This window comes from Diadema setosum, chromosome 6, assembly GCF_964275005.1.
Source record: "Diadema setosum chromosome 6, eeDiaSeto1, whole genome shotgun sequence".
In the NCBI taxonomy this organism is placed as follows: Eukaryota; Metazoa; Echinodermata; class Echinoidea; order Diadematoida; family Diadematidae; genus Diadema; species Diadema setosum.
In genome coordinates, this window is record NC_092690.1 from 11,123,915 (window position 1) to 11,143,095 (window position 19,181).

Here is a 19,181-nt window from a genome sequence, read left to right on the forward strand (position 1 = left end):
CCATAGCTTTTCACATATTTATTTTGTATAAAAGTTTCTTCAGGCACTTTGCATTCAAAACTGGTCCTTACTAACTGGTAGAAAGTCTTCTGCTTTTTTTTTTTTTTTTTTTTTTTTTTCTATCAAAGATCCTTATACCAAAAGCAGCCTTCCAGTCACTTCTGAGTTGAGTTTAGTTCATTTAATATTTAATGCACACAGCATTTTATATCCTACATTTGATAAATGTTGTGACAGTCTAAGCACAGTTATATCATTGCACTCAATTTGCTAAATTGCATCTAATCACATGAGCTTGTCCACACTACATACATGTAATCATCAAATATACATTGTACACATATACATTGACAATGATAAGAGTCTGCCAAAACAGACTAATCCTGCAGCAATGAGTGGCAATAAACTCATCAAATACTGTATCTATAATGCTAGTCTCTGAGCCATACTCTGTTAAAAACCATTTAGAGACTGAATTGTTTGAATACAAGAAATGTATGCTTCATAACCTGAATTCATATCAGTATGGAAAATGGATACAAACATATAGGCACATAATTCATGAGCCTTTTTAAATGCTCAATTTTATTAATTATCATTACCATGACAACTTCCATAATCTCTTACATCAATAACTGAAGTTGCTGTCTGGTGAATCAGACTAGGACACATCCAATACTCTAAGGCTGGGAGACAGCTATTCGTCACTGTAAATTAATTGCATTGTCTATTGATGAGGTGAGCTTGCTCAGCTTTCGCACAGCCACAAAAAAAAAAAAAAAAAAAAAATGCAATATTCAGGGGCTTGATCAATTCTTTTCTCAAATAATGGAATATGCCAATATGAAGGGAAAAGTGTTGTATCTGCAAACACTGTACCAGTATTGTCAGTGATTTAGACCAAATATTTACCAATGTCTGGACTGCATGTACAGTAGCATGGGGACATAGTCAAATAAAAAGTGTGACAACACAAAATGAATCAAGTACAGACAGGAAAAAATGTTCTTAGTAATATTAGTATCAAGAAAACTCCCCGCAATTGGTAGTGCAAATATTGTACATCCATCATAAAACTGTGAATTTAATCCATCCCCTCTCCATTATGTATGCATTGAATTCAAAGAAATCAGTTTCAAAAGGGTATGGGGAAGGATACTGTATGTCAAGAATATTGCAAAAGAATCAACATTTTTAAGAGGCAAAATTGGCTGTTGTTTTTGTTGTAGATGTACAAGGAGATTGCAGTCCGTTATCAGAAAACCTAGTGAATCTGTGTAACCAAGACAATGTTCTGCTTTGACCTTTTTTTTTTTTTTCAATATTAGCAACAAATTACTGGTTTTAATAAGAAACTGAAAACATTGAATACTGTTGCAGGTTAATACTTTGGATTACCCCAACCTTGTTTGATGACATTGCAGATGAAAACGTCTTTGTTATTGATGGGTAATATGAGTTGTTTTTTTTTAAAGACTTACCTCCAAACACAAAAGACTACGGATATACAACTCTACATGTAGTTCCCTTTCCACAATATCTTCTGATCATACCTATTTGAGGTTTCGATCAAATGCTAAAAAAAAAAAAAAACAAAAAACAACAACAACAACAACAACTTCCAACCGACCATTAGCAATTTGACAGAAGGTCGACCAACTACATTCACACAATGGTAGCCATGGGAACACAAAGCTCATGTGGAAGGGAGGCAAAATGTGAATTTCACTTCCTTTATTCCGAATCCAATCGCATGGGTTGGTGGATAATAACAATGATGAGGAACGGTGATAGGTACACTGTATACGCCTGCATGCACACAGCTAATTTGTTCTCATTGGGACAAAAGTTGATAGTGAATAACAATGGTTGACAATTTTTATTAGCGTTAGTTCGATGAGGATCACAGCAATTGATGGGGTACCTCCTTTCTCGCATACCTACATGTAGGCTTCCCAATACAGTCCAATATACAAACACAGGAGTTTTTCTAGCATTATCAGTCGAGTGTTACATACACTCACGAAGATGCATGGCATTATCTTATACATATGAGTATGTATTCAAGATTTCTTAAACAAATACTTGTCGGGCTATACTTCTGATGATATCTAGATACAAAAGTCATACCAGATGAATATTACATGTATCTTCAGTCAGCCAGAAAGAAGTCAGTACTGTAAGCACTGAATTTTTTGCGGTACATTAATTTTCACATATTTCGTGCTTGTTTTGGCTAGCATAAATTCAATAAACTCGAAAAGATATCTTCTCAATTTTATCCCCACATTTTGAATGGGTTGACAATTCCGCAGTGCAAATTCAAGAACCTGCTTATATTTTTTTGATGCGCTCAGCACAACAACAACAAAAAAAAAACCACCTCACATTTCTATCAAGACTGCTGTTTGGAAGACCACTGCCCAAGGTCACAATCCCATCTTATCTTACGAGGCATTTATACTTTGTCAGACTTGAAACACTCTTCAACCAACTAATAACTGTCCAATAATCTAAGATGACAACTGTGATGATTATAATGATACTAAAAGTAACAAGTAATGCAAATAATAATGATGATAATAATAACAATAATAATAATGCTGATGATGATTATGTAATAATAATAATAATAATAATAATAATAATAATAATAATAATAATAATAATAATGATAATAATAATGATGATAATAATAATAATGATAATAATATTCATATCAATAAGAACATATTAAGCAATGATGCAGATAACAAAGAATTATGCATAATACACATAGTTAAGAAATCATTAATTTCATTAACAATAATCGTGACAATTACAATCACCAATGTTATTGTCATCATTTCATTACCAATTCTGTGCCTTCATTCCAAAGAGGAAAAAATGAATAAACAATGAAGATGTATTCCTGTATGAATGATGCTTAAAAATGAACAGCGGTTCTCACCTGTAGTATCCCTGGCTACAGGAGGAACACGAGCCATCCCCCAGGCGGCTGATGTAGCCCGCCCCGCACTCCTGGGTGCTGTTCCGGTCCGGGCAGGCGTACCCCGCAGGGCACTCCTGGCAATCGATCTGGCCCTCGCCGTTGGAGTAGTAGCCCTCCTCGCACAGCACAGGGTCCTGGTACGGGGAGGGACACTTGTGACCGATGGGGCACAGGTTACAGGTGTCACTACCATTGTAAGAGTACTGGCCTGTGGAAAGGTGAAAACCATTCATGGTACATTATGTTACATATCCATCCTTTGCACACTTCATTGATAATGTCCATTCTTTATGCAATTGACATGCAGACATAAAATGAAAAAAAAAAATAACACTCACCTATTTCAAAACATCAAAGTGTGAACAAACAATGTTAAAAAAACACACACACAATAATGAACAAGGTTAAGGCTAAGTCCAGCATCCAAAAAAAATTCATAACTGGGCTGCATAGATTTTTTTTCCCCTTTCTTTTATGGATTTGATTACTTTTTTTTTTAAGTTTTGCATTAACAAGTAGTATAAGAATTTTAACATTCATGTTGTTTGTTTTCACTGTTGATTTGTTTTGCTTTGTTTTGTTTTATTGTTTTTTCTGTTCTTTTAAATAAAATGGATACAAAAAAAAGAAAACATGCCACATTTCTGGTGTAATCATCAATGATATTTAAAACTTTCCTCACAATTCCATTTTCTGAAAATTCTTGACATTTGTCCTCACCTTGACCGCACTCTATGGGCTCCGAGAGACCATCGGATGGACAGGCAAAACCGGCTGGACACCACTCGCAGAATTCGGCAGCATCACGGCTGTAGGTACCCGCAGCACAGTCCTGAAATCAAGAATTAAGCCTCTCTCATCTTTAACATTTACATCCATGCAACTGAATCCATTTCTCTCAAAGAAAGCTCATACACTGCAAACTTTGATACCATATCAAAAGAAAAATGGCACTGCATTGTTTCATTCAAAACCTTAACAGAAATTCACTTCAAATTGCAGTTTTCATCTACATCATAATAAACAGAGTAGCTTACTGCTCTCATAAAATTAAGGTACATCCTTTGTGAGAAGTCCAGAATGAAATAGTATTGAATAATTTCCATCTAATCAAATAACAACAAGATTTACAGATACGATGTACACTTGTAGTGTGTGTCAGGACAGATTTTAGGCTGTTAAATGCATAAAAGCGAGAATGTGATATCCTGTTTGAACAATACATGTTGAGCTGTCATGGTGCAGTGTATATACCAACTGTACTTTGTAATCAATAAATGGAGACTAAAATATATAGTATGAGATCTATACACGTTTCTTCCCTTATTGATTTTACTGCAGATTCCTGGCAAGAATGGCTTTCACTTGTAGTACATAGTGTATATTGACAAACCTAGATGAATTTTGTGTGTGTGTGACTTCCCTAATTTTTGACATTGAATTCAATATCCTCGATGAATATTCACGATGCATGACATTCATGAATATTCATAATTATGACTGGCAGGAGGAGTAAGAATGTGATTGGTCAATGAGGCAAGGATTAAGTCTCACCAAGCAGTCCGCCTCTTCATCCTGACTTGAGAGGCTGTTGTAGGTCCCTGCAGTGCACGGCACTCTGGCAGCATTCCCACCTGCACAACTGAAAGAGAAAACAGAAAATCAATAGCAAATTAACATTTTTCTGCTTGTACAATGTACAGTTGTACATATCATACAGGACAGTGCTACATACTGTACTGCCCATTTAAACATTGATTTTTTTTTTCTTTTAACTTCTGAGATCCATACAGGACAGTGCTACATGTACATACTGCCCATCTAAACATTTTTTCTACTGTTTTTAATAGTGGGATCCATAGTAGGACAGTGCTACTACATGTATACTGCCCATAATTTCTAGTGTGCTGGAAATATTTGGAGCGATTCTACAGTGTGGCATCAAACATTGCACAATAAGTATAGCATGATGCTTTAATATCATGATCCTAATCTTACCCCATGATACGCTATGTCCATCTGAACATGTCATAACAATGCACAAAATGTACACTGTATAAATTGTACCTTGACAGAGTAACATCGTCACACACTGAAATGACATCTTTTACACGCACATTGATGCCACATGGCTGCAAACAGTAAACACTACAGTGCACTCCTGTTATAACGAACATGGTTATAACGAAATGCCGTTTAGAAATAAAAATCCAGCTCACAAAATTATCGGCTCTACACATGTTTTCTTATTGTTTATTCAACGCTGCACACTGGCACTGGTCCGAGGGTCCCTGACGTAAAAATCACTGTCAGACCAGTAACTTTTTCAAGATTGGACCAGTAACAAATGGAAAAACTGGGTACCTACTGGTTCGAAAGACAGGTCAGACCAGTAAAAAAAAAAAAAATGAGTTAGTGTGCAGCCCTGGTTTATTTGTTTGGTTAGAACGACATTTAACGAAAGAAATCTGCCAGTCTCGAGGACTTCTTTATAACGGGAGTCCACTGTATGCGTAAGTAAGAATCTGCTAACATTCAGAACAAGCAGAAATATATTTGTAGACATCACTGAATGTATACAGTAGTCACTTCTTGATTTCATAATATCTGTTTTGTGTACGCCCTGCCATTTACAACATACAGTACAAGTGTAAATGCCATAGGGGTAAAAGTCTTTTTCCTTTGTCTACTTTTTTTCTTAAATTATGACAAAATACATGGTATGCAAACCTAATCACAAGTCTTGATTAAGCACTGAATGCTACAAAAAGCAATTAGCGATCATGCCATAAAAACAATTTTATCAACTACACTATTAAAACAAGCACTAAAGTACTGAAAGTCCACTAACACAGTTTTGATTCAATATCTACACTGTAGTTGTTGGAATAAAATTTGATTAGAATAGAATTGACCTGTGTATCTTAAACTATGTAGCACCGAGGTTTACACATAAAAGTCAAGCGCTCACAATGTCATCATAAACCTTGACAATAAATATCAAGGAGCCAAGGAAATATTGATTTTTTTTTCTATCCTGCACTCAAAGGGGGAAAAAAAGAAAAGAAATTGAATTGGAATACAATCTTTGAAAAAAAAATGAATAAATGATTTCCAATTCAAAACTTTTAAAGTAAGTACTGCAAATGCATTTTTATGGCGGTCTAGAGTATTTGTATTCAGCAAGCCTTTGATAACACAAGGCCCAGAAAAGTTTTACAATGGCTTCAGAAAATCAATATCACGTCTCCTCTATGGCGCACAGTGTACAGATAGAGATCTGGAATTATTGATTTTTACTAGAAGTGATTTATAAATACACTTTTGAGGCATATCACTTACAATGTGTACACAGGTGTAGTCAAAACAAGATTTGTTGTTCGTTTCAGATCAATGATAAATTGCTAGAAGTACTGCAAGCTACATGTAACACAATTTACTTCAAGGGTTTGATACATTACGGAGCCCTCTTGGCTGACTTGCTCTTACTAGTACAACATACATGTACAATGTATTTCAACCAAATATCAGTTCAGTAGGACATCTCGGGTGAAAGTCGCCATGAGATACTAGCTCAACCATTTGCAGAATTTTACATAATTATTGAACAATACTTTTTGAGTTTTTAAAGAAAAAAGAACCATTTTAAATTTCTTTTTAAAGCAGGCTGTACATTGTAGGTACGTAGTATACATGAATTATACCATGAATTTTCTCCGAATGTTCAGAAAGCATTGATTACAATCCTCATGGTAAATTTAAGACAATGATGTTGCAACTTCCAGCTGAACAACATTATCATCATCTTTGAAGATCTTAACATTTCTAAAAGGCTCTGTTGATGGTAATGGTGATGATGATGATGATAATGATGATCAGTATATTATTCATACTACAGTACATACATGTACAAAATACGTATGTGACAACATGAATGTCCTTTAAAGGGGCCCTGAAATCCAAATGCGTGTTGCTTTGTGTTGATTTATGATACCCGTAATATCACTTTTGCGGTGAAACGAATATCTAGAAACATTCCATATATTTTTAACGATTTTTTTCTTCTATTTTTCTTAAGATTACTTGGGAACGCCCACAAAAAAAAAAAAATCCTTCCAAACCAATATTCTTGAGATGACCTCATCTGTCAATCATTGCTAAAGTACTGAAATGTTTAACAAAGGACATTGGAATGCAGCTTCCCCTTGACTCAGGATAACTTGCATGTTCCCTCGCCATGTCTTTTACTAGTCACATTAATATCACAGAAACATGCATCTTTAATCTCCATAGAAACCTTATAAAAATGTCACATTTGTTTGAAACAATGCTTAGTGGAACGACTCAGTAGACTGTTAGTATGCAATCTTGAACATATCTTTATCCATCATGGCAGAAAGGCAAAATGTCTTGAACACACTGTCATGTAGGGCATTTTTAAACTTCACACTACTCTGGATTTACTGTACAATTAATGCATTTGTACAGTCAGGTTTTGCTTTCTCTCTCTCACTCTCCCTCTCTCTGCCTAGAGGGATAATATTATGCTCACATCTATATTCCCACACCTGTCACTAGCTTCTATTTTACTGCCTTAATACAGAGCTTGGCACCTTGCTATTTCAGCATCTGTGGTACATGCATTATTGATTGTTTACTCGTTGCTATGGAAAACAATGGCACTTCGCAAAACGTGCAACCTTTGATAATACATCGTATCCGGGAAACAATCTTAGACTTTGGGCAATTCCCCTCGTTAATCCTACTAGTGTCAAGACATGCATTGCATGCACGTTACAAAAGCCAACATGTACTAGCAAGTCTATACAGAGATTAAATGTCATTTGGTATTAAATACATTTAATCTATATCAAGTACAATTACATGTTACCACCTTATTACAAACGTGATGTAGCCATATTACTGTAGTTATAAATTTACAGAGCTCTGTGCAGACCATTAAGTGTATTTATACTGTACATGTATGTACACACTGTATTCTTGTGTAGCACTGCAAGAGCTCCTGATAAAGATCAAACAATAAATGAACAGTTAAATGAATAGATCAATACATTTCATCTCAATTTAATGATGCTTCAGTTTGGGATTTCCTGAGTTCTAATGTTATTCCAGAGTTTGGTGGCCGCATGGGAAAATGCTTGGTCTCCTTAAATGCATGAAATGTTCTTTCTGTCCTTCTTTTTTTTTCTTTTTTTTTTCTTTTTTGGGCTTCACTATTGATGTCAGCAAAAACTGTCGATGAGAATTTGCTTTTTCCTCAAAACTTTCAGATTACTAAATTGTTTTAATCTTTTATGGATGGTTTTGCTCCTTGTTTTATTTTCATCCATGTCTTACTTTTTTTCTTCTTGATTTTGAATGCTTTATATAGCCTATAAACATACTCTTGATGCTAATGAATGCAGAATCAATTACTAGTAACAGGTGGATGATGTAAAAACAACAAATTGAAATTAACCTTTCATAAAACCTTTCATAAAAAGTATTTAGAGGAACTATGCAATGTACAGTACACTGATTGTAGTTGCCTTCCAACTGAACTGATGAAAGAATGTTTGAAAATGCACATACAGTCTGTACAGTACAATTGTATTGTCACAAATGTACACACAAGTAGTTATGTACATGTATCAAGGCTGTATGCATGGTTGTTTAATGTGTATGTACACAGGGTGACCAGATTAATGGAGAACATTCCATATGATATAGATATAGTACATACAGGCTGACCAGATCAGTGGAGAATTTTCTACATGGTATACAATGTAGCTACAGTACATGTATGCATGTGACAGGAAATACATTATAGCTCACTCAATCTAGAATGATTTAACCCATTCCAGAAAATTCTAGGAAGTGCTGGCTGAGTGAGGCACTGCCCTTGTAGCCCAATGTGATTGGTAGTTAATTTTGGCAATGATGTTATGCACATATTAGGCAGTGAGTCATCCAGGATTCCTGGAATTTGGACTTGCTGGTATGTTCAGGTATGTAGCCCCAGGTTGGAGAAAATTACAGAATGTACTAGAAAGGGGTGAATGAAGCCGGAGAAATTCTGAGGTAGGGAGAGTACCCAACACCTCTGCTCTGAGAGTTACGTCACTTCTGGCTCTGAAGCGACTTGTTATAGTCAGTCCTGTGTTACCTGCTGACCTGCTATACAAACTGTGTTTGTGGAGATAAGGCCTGGGAGACATTTTGCCTGCAGAGAATTAATTTGCCTACGTTGGAGATAGACTCCATATTTTAGTGTCAACGGACATTATTACGGCAAAGCTGTGACGGGCTGGATTCCTTGCTGGACATTATAAAGTGAATCATTATTCAACGCATCAACTGGACGTGGTCGTCATAACATTTGGATTCTACACGTTTTGCTGTGGACATCTATCGTGGATTTTTACCCCGGATTAATACCGAGGATTATCACAACCTGCGCCTTTTTACGTCTGAGGTATCATTCATCGGTGCATCGTGGATCATTCATCTGTGCATCGAACATCGTATCTGGACACTGTCAAAGGATTACTTGCTTTCAAATTTGGCAGTACTACGTGTAAGTGATGCCACTACCGATTTATAATTGTTTCTATTGATTATTATTGTACTGATGTGAGATCCGATTACGAGTCTGTACCCACAATATCACTGTTAATAAACCGCCTGAACATTAGTTGATTGTTTCTTTTGTGCGATCATTCTCAGAGTGATTTTGGTCGTAACAGTATGTATGAAAATGAATCCCATCTAAATTTTCACTGCATACTCTAGATGTACGCTTCAATTACATATATGTAGATGACCGTATGCCCCAACAGTTCTAGTTTCTAATCATTGATACAGCTGTACATAACCTGTGGAGGATTGACAATCTGTATGAATGCTGTTTAGAATAAACCTCTAGAAAATTTCAGATATTTTGTTTAAATCCCACCGTAACTTTGTGTGTACAAGTGTAGGCTACAGTTGAACAGTTGAAAAAAAAAAATGATCATTATATACAGTATGTTGTGCCATCCCAAATGATATGCTGCTTAATTAAAATTTTTTCCAGTGTATTTTTTATTGGGCAAGTCCAAGATATCGCGCACCTTACGTATGGGACATTCAGAGATTTCAAACCTCTGAAAAGTAATGAAGGAGCACTTGGATTTTATTGTTTATCATCAGGAGGACTGGTATCCCTGAGAAGAATATTGTGTTTAAGTTTGATGTCATTTGACCTTGGGTTGATGGTTTTATTAAGAAAAATATGCCAACTTACGTATGGGACCAGAGAAAAACTGGATTTTTCAAAATAAAGTTTGAACTGAAAATTCTCTGAAAGTACCTTACTGATCAAGTTCTGTTTGGAAGTGAAGAAAGGTACAATACTGAAGTATCTTTCAGCAAAGTTTCACTGCAAAAGAATAAAGCATATTTTCATGAAGTTGGTTTAATCAACGAAAGTACACCTTACGTATGGGACATGGCTCAACTTACGTATGGGACATTTGTCTTTAGTGCACAAATGCATTCATGGGATTGACTTTAAATTTCCCCATAGTGTCATATTCAGTTCCACAAATCATGCTACAACATGTAACAAATGAAATAGACTTCTAGGTGGGTACTTTCCCGGTTCAGGTACCTAGCAAAAGCTAAAATAAAACAAATAAAAGTAATTACCAATTTATAATTAAATGTCTTAGTTTGGATTCCCTCATGCATCAACACTGTCCTCATGATGTCTACACATACAGATACAGTATACTGACACTCTATTTCTAGCCCATTTGTAATTACTCTAGTCAATATTTTTTCATCAAATGAAAAAAAAATAAGCGAATTCTAGCTTGTGACCTTGATATAGCATACATGTACATGTACAATAACTAATTTGTAGTCTTGATAATTTCAACTTTAGAATCAAATGTCATGTACAATGTAATTTGCAAATACAGTTTGAAGTGGGTACTTTCAGTAGCTCTAGGCTTACCTTGCAAGTTGTCTAAGTTTTTATAAAGCTTTATAATTGTTTGAAATGCAGCACAAAACACAACAACAACAAGAGTACTTCATTTTGCTCTGTAATCATCATGTTTTGCCATGTGAATTTTAGCTGAACTGCAAAATCAATCAAATTTTAATGAAAGTTTTAGATTTTAAGGAGATAGAAGAATGTATGTACCAATGCTGTTTGTTTTGTTTTTGTTTTTTTTTTCAAATTGCTTGGCTTCGTGTCTATGAAACCAAAGACGACAAAATTTGTGTTACTTTGTGCATACATACATGCTTGTGTAGTGATACAGGAAAGATTATCATTTGCACATTCAAATCTAGATTTGAAACACTTAAGTAACTCACTGATCTGCAAATTACAATTTTGAATAAATTCTAATAACCTCATTTGATCATACACTACCAGATTGCAATGTATGTTGATAATTGTGTAGATGTGGGGTACAAAGTAAGTATGGGTTGATGAAGGTGTCTCAGAGCACATCTGTCTCTTCAAACACAAAATAGAAAAGAAAATTGAATTCCCTATTTGTTTGTGTAATTTGTGTTTTTAGCACTCCAACCACAGAATCAGTATTGATATTGTGGTTTATAGCAAATGTAAACTATAGTCTTCATTTTACAGGATTTTCAGAAATCATGTTCATGACCTTGATAAGTCATGACATATTCTGAGGGTGAGCAGTTGAAATATTAACAATCATATCAAAATAAAAAGTATTCTCATAAGGTTTTTCCTTTGCTATCAACTCTAGTACTGACAAAGTTACCTGCTCACACCTTAAGTGATTTTTCTTTTCAGTAAGACCTATAATGTTGTCATTGATGCGCGCCATAAGCACAATTGTTTTGATTTCGCTTTTGAGGCTGTACAACCTGTGGTACATGCTGAACAGTGTACTGCACCTAAAATGACACTCAGAGAATCCCATTCTTGGACAAAGTCATTTTGTAGAGAGGTAAAGTTGAAAATGATAACTGAATTAAGAAAATGTCCAATATCAAAATGTTAACGGGGAATGTTAATTTAAGACCAGCTGCACAGCCTGTAATGAAAATAAGAAAATACAAGTATAAATGAATATTCTTTATTTTCCTTTCTTAATCATAGAATGACTCAATAATGCTGTTCTTACACTCTCCCTGAGGTCAACTGAGTAGGAGAGGCAGATATATAGACATATCCTTCAGAGTAGGTGCAAAGATAACCATTAACCAAACAAATGTAAGGACATATAGCATCCATGTCAAAAGGCGGTTTTCCCATTCACTTTGCATGTAATGTCCCATACGTAAGGCATTTGTCCCATACGTAAGCAGACTTTAATTAGTTATAAGATGAAGGACTAATTAAATTTCCTCATTTAGTTTTGCTAATCTGGAGTTGAAATGAATAAATTAGAACTTCCTAAAGTATGATTGGTCAATGTTACAAATCTTCAGAAAAAACTTAAAAAAACATACTCAAATCCTTACGTATGGGACACTATGTTCTGGGAAAGTGCATAATTTGCATAATTAATGTGCTGACCTTGTCTTACCAATTGCAGATTATACTAACTCATACAGGGGTCATGTCCATAAAGGAACTAGGTCAAGGACAAATTCAACTGATTTTAGATGAATATTTATAATTTGTCCCATACGTAAGGTTTGTTTTTGATTTATGCAAATCAAGGCCATATTTCTTGCATAAATTTGCATAATTCAATATTTTCTTTGCTGGAAATATATGATTTAACTCTTTGGCTACAACATGATATCAAGAACTTTTTGATAAAATCAAGATGAATTTTGAGCATCTGAGGGGACATTATCTTGGACTTGCCCTATTCCATTTTAATTTCACTCGACGAAACACAGTCCATTGTCAATGAAATGTACACAGAAATTGTATAAAAAATCTCATGTCAAGAAGACAATAGACAAAGATGAATAAACTTTTTTCTATTAAACACACACACACACACACACACACACACACACACACAACTTCTGTCCCCGTCCAAAATCTATGGAGAGTGTATTCAACCTCTTTGATCATTGGAATAGAAGCTCATCTGTCATTCTGCTGATGCGTGAACAGCCGAGATCTTCAGAGGTACATTGTAAACACAGACCATGTAGTTTGTATTGAGATCAAAAGTTTAATGCCATTTTCAATTCAATCTGCTTTGATCATTTTAGCTTTCACAGAAATTACTGTATGATTTCCTTGATAACAATTAGCAGGTGAATGAATTATTCCACAGAGAGAGAGAGAGACACAAACACAGGCAAAGAGACAACCTTCAAGTGGTTCTTGATCTCTGCCACCAGTCCTACAATTGTAGCCTTAAAAAGGGGAAGCTAAATAAAACCTGGACCATGTACAAACGGACTGAAGCATAGTCTATACTGGGATAGTTAAGAAAGCAAGCGAACCCTGAGTAAACAGCAGACAAAGAGGCGTGTTTTCGCTTTAGCGTCCAGTCGCCATGACACTGCATGCACCTCCACTTGGCGTATATGTATAAAGCTCTCTCGGTGCGCACGAGGTTTTTCCGCACGGCAAGGTTGAGTAACTACAAACTCTCAACAACAATTAGTCTGTGATGCCTTAAAGTGCCTTGTTCTATACTGGGGAAATAACAGGCATTTCCATCAGTTGAAAGGCTACTGTGCAAACACACAGCAGGACAAACAGACAGTTAGATTCAAATTGTCTCCCCTCTCGGGATTGCAAATCCTGGCCCAATTGAATAGTTAAAAGGTTTTGATGATTTCAATAGTTGACGGTAAACCTGATGACACAGTAATCAATGCCATTCAGCATTAACCGACAATCTATCTTTATCTTCTATCAAATGAATTGGTGTATTTTTCTCTTCTAAGTAAACAAAGACAAGAGCTTAGAAGTTCTTCATTTCTACACACACGTACGACACTTGACTGATATACAGTGGAATGTTTTAGTGAGGTCATACAGTAACTGGACTTTGATTCCAGAAGAAAAGGATACTCTGATTCTTGCATTCATGCATGATTCACTACCCTTTTCTATTCCCTTTGATTCAACTAAAAACATATTTTTATTGACCATTGCAGTACACTTCTTGTAACAGCTAAACTGCAATATATAATGTGACTACACTGTGCACAGTGGATATTTATTTTCCCCTTTTGTACCATGTATGACAATCAAATTATACCAACATGGGACTGAGGCATGATGGTATGTATTCTCAGTCATTTCACAGGAAACTTAAGATACAATCATACTTGCAGTGCCCAGCTGTAATTGTCTTGGTACAGTGTATGTCATATAAATTATGTTTCACACAAATATCTGGGAATTGGTAAGTTTTTGCTCAGGAATGTACAATGTAAATTCTACATATTATGAAATAAACACTTGGATTTTATCATCTCATATTATGAAAGATGATTTTAGCCATGGTCTGAAATTGCACAGTTTTTTTTTTTGGGGGGGGGGACAAATCGTATCTTCAGTCCAACAAACAGAATAAAAGAAGTTTAAATTCTAAAACTGAACTTAAAAGGAGAGTGTTTGTATGGAAACTTTACGCTTCATACATACAAACCATATACAATGTATAAAAATGATGATTCTGATTCTCATATTTACATATCATTCTAATTTCAAGATAAGTGACAATGTCTTTACAAGTTTTAGAAATCTTCCACTGACCAGCACACAAATCAAATACTAAATTTCAGTTTCTTTTTAAAATGGAAATAAAATCAATAAACTACAATTTCTTGTAACATTCAAATTGTAAAATTATTGTGGAGTTGTTCCAATCAAACTTTTAACAGTCAGGAATTTTTAAAGGAGGAGAAGAAGGAGATGGGGAGGAGGAGGAAGAGGAGGAAGAAAAGAGAAGAGGAAGAAGAGGAGGAAGAAGAGGAGGAGGAGAGAGGAAGAGGAAAAGAAGGAGGGATGAGGGGGAGAGAAAAAGAGGGAAGAGGGAAGAGCATGACTGTAAGAAGAGGAGGAGGAGGAGGAGAGAAGAGGATGAGATGAAGGAAAGAGAAGAAGAGTAAGAGGAATATATATGAAGGAAAGAAGAAGAAGAGGAGGAGGATGAGACAGGAGGAGGAGAGGAGGAAGAGATGGAAGAGAGAGAAGAGGGAGGAAGATGAGGGGAAGAGGAAGGAGAACAGGAAGAGAGAGAAGGGGGAAGGGAAGAGAGAGGAGGGGAAGAAGAGAGGAGAGAGAGAATAAGAGGGGGAGGAAGAAGAGGAAAAGGGGAGAGGAGGAGGAGGGGGAAAAGGAGAGAGCAGAGAGAATAGAGAGGGGGAGGGGGGAGAGGAGAAGGAGGAGGAGAGAGGAAGAGGAAGACAAAGAAGAGAGGAGGAGGAGCTCAGGAGAAGAGGAGGAGGATGAAGAGGAGAGGAACAGTACAGAGAAGGAAGGAACAGCAAAGAGGAGAGAGGAAGATGAGGATGAAGAGGAAGAGAAGGAGGAGGAGAAAAGAGAGAGAGGAGAAGGAGGAGGAGAAAAGAGAGAGAGGAGAGGGAGGGAGGGAGGACAAGGGGAAGAGGGAGAGGAGGATGATGATGAAGAGAGGAGTAGGAGGAAAGAGGCAGACAAAGAAGAGGAGAGGGGAAGAGGAAGAAGGCAAGGAAGAAGAGGAGGCAGAGGAAGAGTAGGAAGAAGAGGAGGAGGTGGAAGGGAGAAACAAAGTTCTTGATGAGAAGGTAGAGCAAGAGGAGGAGGAGGTGATACGGTGGGATGAAGATGGAAGATATGACGCCAAGGAGGAGATTTATTGAGAAACTTACTAGTATCCAGGGGGGCATTCGACGCAGGCTGTGGCATTGCTGTCCCAGTACTGACCCGCAGTACAGCTGGATACACAGTCAGTTCCGCAGTCACAAACTCCTGTCAATTGGAATGAACAGTCAATGTCAATGCAAAACAAACTGAGCTACAACTGTAAACGGCTCATCCCAAGTACCAGAGAGATGGAAAACACTGATCCAAAGTGCATACGAGTATACGATGGACGCGGATCACTTGCGCGATATCTGACTTCCCACAGAAAATTGATGGCAAAATGGACTACAACTTCCACCAGTTTGTGAGTTAAGAAATACAACTGTACTGTGTCTACTCACTGCTCAGATACATGATACATTGTACTATACATGTCTGAAACAGGCTGTGTACAACACAAAATTTTCTTGCATTAATATATAAAGTTGGGTTTTCATTTTCTTGTGCATGACAGTTTCTTACAGAATGAATACTTTGATGTATTACATGTATGGGGAATATTAGGGAATTGTACCCATACACAAGGTTTGCACAACAGGATTGTAAATTCCGGGGTTCCCCACGCTGATCTCACAACAGTTTTAATGACTTGTGAAAGAGGCAATCACATTCATACAAACTGTACTTCGATGTGTCAGGATTTTAGATGGCCTGACAATTTCATTGTAATTTTTAATAAGAGAAAGAAAGATCTCATCAATGGCACAGGGGCTTACACTTTAAAGGGACTGTACAGTACTGGTTGAGGTGGGGATTCATGTTTTGAACATTCCTAAGTGAGATAATGAAAAGCCTCTTATGAAATATGAAAGAGCATGTAATTTTAAGGATTTAACGTTTATTTGATGAAAATTGGTGTTCAAATGGCTGAGATATCCAAAAAAGTGCTAATAATAAAAGGCGACATGCCACAACTTTATTAGGATCTCTTTGTTTCACCTTGTTTTTGGATATCTCAGCCATTTCAAAACCGATTTTCATCGAATAAACTTTTGATACCCCTTAGAACTGCATGCTCTTAGACATCTCATAGAGTGGTTTCTGAATATCTCACAAAATGTTAGAAGCTAAATCCTCACCTCGACCAGAACTGTACACACTCTTTAAGTCCTTGAAACCCAGGGCACAGTAAACACATACAGTAGGCACCACAAGATTTCTTAACTCTATCTGGCTTAATCATCAACATCTAAACATTAGCATACAACTTGTAGATACAAAGTGTATACTTGATATGCATTGCCGGAACCTTCCTCATTATACAAACTGTGATTGCACCACTGTGAATGTCGATCCATTAACTACTCGAGGTGATTTTATACAGTACGGAAACCCAGACCAAAGGGCAATGTTCTGATGATTAATATTTGAAGAACCTTTGACATTTCTCTCGAACAGGATGCTTTTTGCTTGCAATTTGACAATCAATGTAACTTTTAAATTAGACCTAACTTGTATTTAATGTTAGCATAAATTTAATTTCCAAAGTTTCCCCGTGTATACAAAGCTTTATGTAATTACAGTTGAACATCATTATGCCCAGATTAGCTGTGTTGCACTGCTACAATGAATGTATTTTGCCACAGCTCAAGAACCTACATGTACACATGTATCTATAACAATCACAGTGGTCAGTAATTTTAGACGCCTACTGTGGGTGTTACTGTGAGTGGTAGTGTTAGTATGCATCTTCACCAGCGTTTAGTGTTGTTGTAGGGTGTGTGAAATTGTGAGACTTTTTATTAATACACAGCATGATTCCTTCTTGACCGAAAGATCGGTCTGTATCTGTCCGTCGGCGAATGTTCCGCGGAGACTGCGTCTGGCTTCACGGATCCCCTCCGTATACAGACCGAAGTCAATGATTGCGGCTCCTGTGTGGAGCAGTCGCGCACAGATCAAACGTTACGATAAACCAAATTTCAGACAGCTTTTTTACATTCAAACAATTTGACATGACATGACACATTATGCAGCAATATTTGGGATAAATTTCTCAATTGTGCAATCGAAATACTCACATAAACTCGGTTATAACGTAGAAATTTTATCGATATCGCAACATCGCCGTTCGCAAGCTGTAAGTCGCCATTTTGAATCTGTAAGCCAATCACATGCGAGGTACGTGTTTTAGTAACACAAACACGTAGAAACTACCTCGCATGTGATTGGCTAATAGATTCATAGTGTATGTTTCTGGAGTTTGAACGTGACGACGCGACAGGCTGTGTTTTACGTTGAAAATTCTTCTAAAATGTTGGATTATTCATTAATCTGGTGAGTGTAATGTATTCTTAAAAGGCTAATTTCACTATACAAGCTTAAATTTGCCGACCTAGGGCCGTGAATTAGACGCAATCGAGAAGGGTGAGGTACCTCACCCAATTTTCCATAGAGACAGTGGTTAAGAACATCCACACAGCAATGGGTACTGCAAGCTTCCGTCTGTCTACGGAGGACAGCGTTAATGGCAAAATATAAAAAAGAGTCCTCCGGACAGACGGATCTTTCTGTCTAGATTCCTTCATGAAAAATAATACATCAATCTGCAATAGTCATAGATGGATTGATAACATACAACAGTGGTTTATATAGCGTCTAGTAAACTGTTAAGCAGAACCTTACCTGCAACACTTTGGGTGTTAAAAACCACACAAAGAATCACGATGGCAAAGATTTTCCAGAGCAGGGGTAAATTCCAATGCATGATCCACGGGCGCGCTGCCCCGTCACCCCAGGGCAGTGTGTTCACCCGCGCGGTCCCCATCATCGCGTGGGTAGCTTCGTCGCCGTGCAAATTCTTCGTAATCACTTCGACTTTCTCTTCTGACACTTTGATGAAAGAAATATGTATCTTATCGTTGAATAAATTGCAATGTCACCCTCATTATTTCCTTCGTCAAATGCTCTCCATGTTGTTTGGTAAGATCATCGACCAGCGATGCACATTTTTTTTCTCCGTTCTCGGAGGGTTTTGCGTAAACTTGGTCAAACTTCCTCGATCTCGCGTATACGTGTTACAGGTGCCTGTTAAAAATCAGTGGGCTAGGCAGTACTGGTATAACGTCATGGTTGTCTTGGATCCATGTACACTATCTATGGACCGATTCCGGATTTGGGGGGACTCGCGCTCGCGCGATCGTCGTACAATGTATTGTATGCATAGCAATATTCAATGGCCTGTACAATGGAAAGGGTGCCGTTTGTATTATGAGATGGTGGAGGGGGAACGCTCGAGTGGTTCTATGCACCGTGGAGTCTTGCGTAAAATTGGTAGGGAATCATGACGTAAGTTCGAGTGTCCCATGTCCATTATTAGTATACAACTGTACTTCGGAATGGTCTTTTGCAAGTTCTTGGTTGACCAGTCTTTGATGCACAACT

General features: G+C 36.9%; 1 long non-coding RNA gene across 1 annotated transcript; it reads right to left on the reverse strand.

Moving 5' to 3' along the window:
- Positions 1 to 3,731: 3,731 nt before the first annotated feature.
- On the reverse strand, positions 3,732 to 15,816 carry LOC140229893 (uncharacterized). The gene is made up of 3 exons (XR_011901334.1): positions 15,803 to 15,816; positions 4,547 to 4,634; positions 3,732 to 3,824 (listed from the first exon to the last, which is right to left on the reverse strand). It is a non-coding gene; the product is annotated as an uncharacterized lncRNA (long non-coding RNA).
- Between the last annotated feature and the right edge of the window lie 3,365 nt (positions 15,817 to 19,181).